The sequence below is a fragment of the Lithobates pipiens genome, unplaced genomic scaffold, assembly GCF_037356315.1.
Source record: "Lithobates pipiens isolate NorthernLeopardFrog02 unplaced genomic scaffold, aLitPip1_a1.2 Scaffold_23, whole genome shotgun sequence".
Lineage (NCBI taxonomy): Eukaryota > Metazoa > Chordata > Amphibia > Anura > Ranidae > Lithobates > Lithobates pipiens.
The window spans coordinates 134,209,113-134,217,876 of record NW_027507785.1 but is presented as its reverse complement, the minus strand read 5'-3'; the positions used below and the strand labels follow the sequence as shown (position 1 = coordinate 134,217,876).

General features: G+C 44.4%; 1 long non-coding RNA gene across 1 annotated transcript; it reads right to left on the bottom strand.

The window, feature by feature from the left end:
• Positions 1-6,882: 6,882 nt before the first annotated feature.
• LOC143926992 (uncharacterized) lies at positions 6,883-8,061 on the bottom strand. Its single transcript, XR_013262188.1, has 4 exons — positions 7,954-8,061; positions 7,747-7,843; positions 7,565-7,651; positions 6,883-7,193 (listed from the first exon to the last, which is right to left on the bottom strand). It is a non-coding gene; the product is annotated as an uncharacterized LOC143926992 (long non-coding RNA).
• Between the last annotated feature and the right edge of the window lie 703 nt (positions 8,062-8,764).

Sequence of the window (8,764 nt, the reverse complement as noted above, 5' to 3'; positions counted from 1 at the left end):
TTCCTTTTTTTCATAATAGATAGTAACCTTCTGAAGAAGACCCCTGGGAGGGTCGAAACGCGTAAAGGGCTTTTACTATTTATACGCATATATCTCTTATTGTATTGATACTATGCTTCAAGCATCACAATTATATGTATATGTGTATTTCTGTTTTTACATGTAATACCATACATTTTTACCTATCTAGTGGAGCTCAGTCTTTGACCACTGCGTCACTTATTTCATCCTCTTTTTTATTAATAAACATTTACAATATTAGTCTACCTTCTACATGTCAATGTTATTTATATTATACAGGTTAAACTTTGCTGGTAAAAAGCCCCACTCTGGGGACACCATTTTCTTTTTAGTTTATAACATACCAGGGGTGATCAGCGCCCTCTGACCCCAATTTCGGGGGTGTTACCGTTCTTTCTGTCTAGTTCTTTAAACCCGGGTGGTTAAACACCCTTCCCCATTCGGTAACGCAAGAGGTCTGGGACTTGAGCTCTACTTGGTATATTTGTATTTGGTACAATTCTTCATCGTTGTTTTTTCGTTTGTTGATAATATGAATAGCTTCCAGGGTGATGATTGGAACCATTTAATGTCCAGCTATGAGATTGAATTTGAAAATGGTGATCGAGTGGAAACGGAGATCTCCACTCTTTTGTCAAAATTCACCAAAGTGCTAGAGAAGAAGTCGGCACTTTTCTGGCACACAAAATCCTTCGAGAGATACATTGATAATAATCTTTGTATCGTAAGGATACTGCCGGGAATACTATACTTTATGCAGACAGCTTCCATCCAATAAACCTTAAGAAGTCTATACCCTATGGCCAGTACCTGCGGCTGCGCATGAACTGTTCGGATGATGCCCTTTTTAGGGCCGAAGCTGCCCAATTACAGACAAGACTTTTAGCCCGTGGCTATAGTCGGGTATGTCTGCGTAAGGCGTACAATCGAGCACTGGCCCAATCTCGTAACAATCTTTTACACCCTGGGGCAGCCAGTAGATTTCTCCTTTTGTGTGCCCAGTTTACCTGTAGATTACATGCTCATTATGAAATGTTCTGCATTTATGTTTATTCATTGCTATTCTTTACTTGTGACATGTTGTTACTAAAATATACTTTTTTGGATTTATTATCCCTTATGCTGTATGACGGAAGGTCCGGTTGCACTTTCCCATTTTTTCCACTAGATGGTGCCATGTGAGGTTACCTCTCGTCCTTATCTATGCCGATTGGATGGACCAATGGGGTATGGCTTCACGACCAGAAGAGGGGGGTGGCAGTGGCGCGCGCATACCTCTCCCCATTAGGTCCCGGGGTACGAACGGGTGAGCGCTGCCCGTCTACCCGGGACGATTATTTCTGGTCGGCGGCATTCCGAACGGTATCGGACTGGTGGCCTCGCTGCGCACGCGCGTTCTACGCGTGCGACGCGACGCACTCATGTCACGCTGGTGCGACGCTACCGTGCACTCTCCCGCCCTATCAGGAGAGTCATTTCCGGAATGCCGAGGGGACCACATCCGGTCGTCTTTCAGGCAACCAATAGTGGTTATGGGTTAACGGGTGGAGATTTTGATTGACCCATTAACCTCACTTGGGCTATTTATACCCCACCCTTTCACACTGCACATCATTCCTTCACCCACAGGAGCACACGCACATCGTTTTTATGCAACTGGGTAAGTCCCTGGGTTCTTTTACCCTATGCTGTTCCACTTTTTCTATTGCACTATACACAGCTCTGTTGGCAGGAGTATAAGACTATCTCTTGTCTACTTGCAGACTCAAGACTTCTCTCACCCTATGGAAACATACTAATGTGAAGGGCTGTATTATAAAGGTCACCACTTTTAAGCCACTTTACCACTAATTATTTGAGTGTTTTCCTTCTGGCCCTGTTGTCCAATGTGGACCCATTGGAAATTGGCTACAGGTATATATACATTGTTTTATCCCAGCACCACTGTGGTCACGCTGGGATATTCCAAAGCTGTTACACCACTCCACTTTCTTTTCCTATTCACTCCTCTCTTTAGTCATGTTCACTGTTTGTTCATTTTTTGCAGTTTTGTTTGGCACCAGTTTGTAGTCCCTTCACCCCTTTTTCCCTTTCTCTTTCTTTTTCTTTTCCACTCTTGTCCTTTGTCTTCTCCCCTTTCCCATCTTTTTTTTATATATGGTGTTTCGGTCTGGCATTGGTCTTTCTTTTGGGCATTTTTCTTTTGGGCATCTGCTCACACTCTAACTGAGTGAAATATCCCACCCTGAAATGGTAGGATTCACTTGACATATGTGTATCCTTGACGTGTGTATACCATTGACACTGCATGCGGGCATGTTCTATCTCTCTATACAGAGGTGATAGTTTCTGAATAGGGCCCCTTTCTATATATACATATATATATATACATATGTCTTATATCCTTTCCTTCTCTGTAGGTCGCCCCCTCTCCTAATCCCGTTCACCTATACCCATACCTTCCTCCATTATTGTGTTTTGGAGGTGGTAATAGGGATGTGATCCCTTGCAAGCTTTTTACCCTTTGGATCCATTTTCCTTGCTCTTCCCCCGTTCTGGGTAGAGCTAGCCATCTTTTTCCATCCACATAAGGTCGGCACATCCATGAAGAATATGGGAGAATGCACGGAATCCTGTCCGGTCTTTTAAAAGAGGATTTCCTTTGTGATCAATATAGGTATTTATTGTTACAATATGTATCACTTGATTGCTAACTGTGTAATCTTACAATGTTTTGATATATACTCTGCCTACAGCAGATTATTTTTAGCACAACACAGTGCATCATGTATTGTGATATATATTTATGCTTGTTTTCTTTTTTCGTTTTTTTTTCCTTTTTTTCATAATAGATAGTAACCTTCTGAAGAAGACCCCTGGGAGGGTCGAAACGCGTAAAGGGCTTTTACTATTTATACGCATATATCTCTTATTGTATTGATACTATGCTTCAAGCATCACAATTATATGTATATGTGTATTTCTGTTTTTACATGTAATACCATACATTTTTACCTATCTAGTGGAGCTCAGTCTTTGACCACTGCGTCACTTATTTCATCCTCTTTTTTATTAATAAACATTTACAATATTAGTCTACCTTCTACATGTCAATGTTATTTATATTATACAGGTTAAACTTTGCTGGTAAAAAGCCCCACTCTGGGGACACCATTTTCTTTTTAGTTTATAACATACCAGGGGTGATCAGCGCCCTCTGACCCCAATTTCGGGGGTGTTACCGTTCTTTCTGTCTAATTCTTAATAATGTAATCCAATGAGGCTCCAAGAGCCGCTCATCAAAGCAGGGTAGATCTGTCAAGGCTTTTTTTTTAGATACCTGGTCCGCAGACCAGCATTTTAGCCAAATCAGGTGCATCAGCACCACTGCTGACACTGAAGCCTGGATAGCAGGGGAAGCGTATCCAGGGCCGCGTCACAAACAGAATTAAGGCAGTGCACTAACTGGTCTGCTAGTTCCACGCAGATGGGAGTAGCCTGCTGCTTCCCAAATTCGCGGGGGCAAAAGTTTTGCCCATTCAGTAAGTAAGTGTCTGTGACACAAGTACTGTGGCCAGTACTGGTCGTATTGCAAACCCCACAACCGTAAACAAGGAACGGGCCACTGTCTCAGCTCTCCTGTCAGCAGGGTCCTTAAATGCAGGAGTCCTCTCTACTGGGATTGTGGTTACTATATTTAACATTGATTCTGAGGGGTCCATGACCGAAGGGGTAATGCACCGCCACAATTTTTTGGACCGAAAAGGTCCGTTGCGGTCTTCCCCATTCCTTGTATATGAACTTTTCAAAATAAGTCAGATATGGAAACACCTTAGTTGTACGGGCTGGCTTACGGCACCCAAAAGAGACCGCTACTTCAGCGGATGGACCTGCTGTATCCTGAAATTTCAGGGTATCACGCACAGCTGTGATAAGTGCTCCAACTAGCGATTTGTCTTGCGCAGACCCGGACGGGAACGCATCATCACTGTTCGATCTGTCCTGGTCAGCGTCATCTGAAGCAACTGAGCAGGGGCCGCCAGCCTCAGCAGGGCCCAAGTCTGCGTCAGAGCTCTCTCCAGAGGACGGGCAGGCAGGGAGCGCTTTTTACCACCTTTGCGCCCGCACACCACCTCCACCCTGGCAACTAACGTTTCAAGGACTGCCGTTTGCAGACGAGCAAGTTGCAATTGCAGGGAGTTCTGGGGAAGAAATACCAGTTTCTGAAGCCATGCTGACCCACCCTGTCTGCCACCCTTGGGGACAGATGCACAGTCCCACCCTCCTAGCTGCTGCAGACTGAGGGTCCCCCACCGCAGGACTCACCATCCTGACCGAGTTCTGCACCATTCAGCTACAAGTGCCTGCATCCTGTGTCAGCTCCCAGGTGTCCTGAGTGAGAAACCACAGCAGAAGGGACCAGCACTGAGCATAAAAACCGCTCTGGGCTACAACAAAATGGGCACCGCCCATCCTGTATAAAGGACAATCACAGGGAAAATGGCTGCCGAGCTACAGTAAAATGGCCCCTGACCATGCTCTCCACTGAGGCACACCAAAAATGGCCGACAAACAACTGTACACCGTGAAGAGACAGTGAAAATGGTGGCAGAACAGCGCAATGGCGATCATCACAGACCTCCAGACAACCAGTGGGGAGACCACAGACACCCGGGGCATAGCCACCCAGCGCAGGCCCCCATCTAAGGTGAGAGCGCCCCAGGGGACCAATGGCTACAGGTACACACACCGCTCAGCAGCCCATCATGCAGCATACCCCATGGGGGGAGGGAAGATAGGGACAGCGACAGAAGAGAGGGAGGAGAGGGAACCCCGAATCGACCTCCCAGGGACTCTCCGATCAGAATGGATGAGCTGCGTGTTCGTGTCAAATCCATGTTTGAATCAAACATCGGCTGTTCCCCCATTCTGCAAAATCCGAACATTATGGGCCATTCGCACCAAATTTGAGTGGCGCTCATGGCCCATAATTTACTGCAGCATTGCAGTGCATTGCTGCCTGATGATTGGCCAAGCATGCACTATGACCCTAATGGTTGGCCGATCACAGCACCATCAGCGAGGAGAGCCATAATTGGCCACAGGCAGGATGCCTGTGGCCAATTATGGCTCAGGGGGTTTAGTACACGCCCCACACTATATAAGGCTGCCTGTGTGGTGGCCTTGCATAGTGTGTTGCGTGGCTGAGAGAGAGAGATAGAAGGAGAGACAGTGTCTGAATTTCCTTTGAAGCTGTTGCAATTACAGTCGGTGTATTGTGCCCCCTGCACAGTGTACACATAAAGCTACCCCAATTGCTGGTGTTCTTCTGATCCTATACCACAGGCAGCTGCTGCAGCAATTACAGTCGGTGTACTGTGCCACCTGCACAGTGTACACCTAAAGCTACCGTGATTGCTGGTGTTCTTCTGGTCCTATACCACAGGCAGCTGTAGCAGTTACAGTCAGTGTATTGTGCCACCTGCACAGTGTACACCTAAAGCTACCCCAATTGCTGGTGTTCTGCTGGTCCTATACTTTAGGCAGCTGTAGCAATTACAGTGGGTGTATTGTGCTACCTGTACAGTGTACACCTAAAGCTACCCCAATTGCTAGTGTTCTGCAGGTCATATACCTCAGGCAGCTGTAGCAATTACAGTGGGTGTATTGTGCCACCTGCACAGTGTACAGCTAAAACTACCCCAATTGCTGGTGTTCTGCTGGTCCTATACCTCAGGCAGCTGTAGCAATTATAGTCAGTGTATTGTGCCACCTGCACAGTGTACACCTAAAGCTAACGCAATTGCTGGTGTTCTTCTGGTCCTGTACCACAGAGAGCTGCTGCAGCACAGTCTGTGTATTGCGCCACCTGCACAATGTACACCTAAAGCTACCGCAATTGCTGGTGTTCTTCTGATCCTATACCACAGGCAGCTGTGGCAGTTACAGTCGGTATATTGTGTCACCTGCACAGTGTACACCTAAAGCTACCCCAATTGCTGGTGTTCTGCTGGTCCTATAACACAAGCAGCTGTAGTAATTACAGTCGGTGTATTGTGCCACCTGCACAGTGCACACCTAAAGCTACCCCAATTGCTGGTGTTCTGCTGGTCCTATACCTCAGGCAGCTGTAGCAATTACAGTGGGTGTATTGTGCCACCTGCACAATGTACAGCTAAAGCTATCCCAAATGCTGGTGTTCTGCTGCTCCTATACCACAGGCAGCTGTAGCAATAACAGTTGGTGTATTGTGCCACCTGCACAGTGTACAGCTAAAGCTACCCCAATTTCTGGTGTTCTGCTGCTCCTATACCACAGGCAGCTGTAGCAATTACAGTGGGTGTATTGTGCCACCTGCACAGTGTACAGCTAAATCTACCCCAATTGCTGGTGTTCTTCTGATCCTATACCACAGGCAGCTGCTGCAGCAATTACAGTCGGTGTATTGTGTCATCTGCAAAGTGTACTCCTAAAGCTACCTCAATTGCTGGTGTTCTGATTCTATTCGCAGGCAGCTGTAGCAATTACAGTCGGTGTACTGTGTCATCTGCACAGTGTGCACCTAAAGCTACCCCAATTGCTGGTGTTCTGCTGATCCTATACCGCAGGCAGCTCCAGTGATTACAGTTGGTGTATTGTGTCATCTGCACAGTGTGCACCTAAAGCTACCCCAATTGCTAAATGGAGAATATGAAAATAAGAGATATCAGAAAGCACTTCGTGGCTGAACAGTGGATATCTCAAATGTATCCATATAGGGAGGTACCATCATCCTTAATGAATAAAATTTGGAACAAGGATAGGTGGGGACTTTGGGATTTTAAAGGCACCAGATAAATTAAAAAAATGTAAAAGATAGGGTTTAATATTTTTTTATATAAATTTATTCAAATATAGAAAAGACATACAAGATAGAATGATTAAAAAGATTTTTTGACACAGGAAATATATCCACACATATAGGGATCTACCTCAGCATTCACATCACAGATCAAGTGGTATAATTCAAAATCTATGCAAGATCTATACATGAGATCTTGTCAACCAACAAACATATAGATAAATGTGTATAAATGCTATAGTGATGAGCTGATGTAGCGTCCACAAAACTTGCCCGACATGTTTTGCGTTGTTAGAAAAAACACTTCTTCTGGGGCGTGAATAAAAACACTCTTAAAGATTAAGAAAGAAAACAAAATACATAAGTACAAAATGAGAATAAATTTTAAAACAGAAACATAAATATTTCTATATACATATTAATCAGAAAAAAAAAAAAATATATATATATATATATATATATATATATATATATATATATATATATATCAAAATAATATACAAAAAAATACAAAAACAAAAACTATAAACTATACTTGTCAGAGAGGGATTATGCGGGTATAGGGGGCCATATGTGCCGGCCATGTATGGGACACTGTGGGGGCATGCACATTATTAATATGAATATAAGACGAGGTGATGCATTAGTATATATAAAGATAGAACTAAAGATTAATGAAGGATTATAGATTAGGTGTCCTACCTCACAACTTTCTGTAGATGGCGCTGATGGTACACAATAAAGATAGTATTTCAATATAATGTAGTAGTTTGTTCCATATAAGTAAAACTGGAAATAAACATATCGTCAGTATGAGCAAGCGAGTTCCACAAATGCATATACAGATTGGAGCTGTATGCAGAAGATATGAATTAAGCACTCACCGCGCTGGAAAAGTATAGCCAGTACCAGCCAGAAAGGTAGGAGATATGCTGATGTCCTTTTTATTTTGTGCAGTGGATAAAGCTGCACAAGCCAAGTCTATGGGGATACAACATATGTATTGATATTATAATTATCCCAGAAAAGGCAAAAGGGAGAGGGGTAGGGACTCAAATTAGTGTATATATAATTGAGGAGAATATGCTCACCTAGTGTGTGTATTGGCGTGAGGCATCCGCCATACACACGTGTAGTCTGCAAGATACAAAGACATCTCAGAGAGACGCTGGTAATTGCGTCTCTCTAAGTAAGTGTATGCCCCGCCCACCGCTATGTGATTGGCAGAGCGCCAATCCGTAGGGTATGGTGGGCCGGTCGATGTCCCTGGGCGTACGTCAAACCACTGGACCGCCCACACCCCACACGCCTACGGCATACCCAGACGTGTATATGGGGACGGGACGCCGGGACAGACGACGCCCGGGGGAGGAGTCAAGAACGTCGAGTCAAAAGATGTAGATTTGGCCCGCATGAAGACTCCTAATGCGCCAAAGGAGAAAGTATCCTGTGGCGCTTACCGGCCGCACAGTGTCCAGGAGGCCAGCACAGTGCCCCCCACCGCAGAATCCCCAAATGACAGAGCCATAGTAAAACATTGAAAAGGAACACAATATAATATAATAATAGTTTAAAACGCAAGGGGGATCTTGGTACAAATATACAGCTATATAATCCCAATGGACATAGGAGAGATGGGAATAGTAGTATTAAGGATGGAAGGAATGAATGCAAAAGAAAAGAGGGAGAGGAAAAAAGGGAAAGAAGGGTGAAGTGAGGAAAGATGGTGAAGTGTAATTGAGTATATAGGTCTGCTATTACTAAGAAGGAATATCAAAGGGGATGCACTAAAGAATTACCGGTAATGTTATATCCTAAGTTTTAAAGAAAAACAAAAAAAGCTATAATGGAAAAAGGGGGGGCGCAAGATTATTTATAAAAAAGGTTTGTAGGACTGCGATT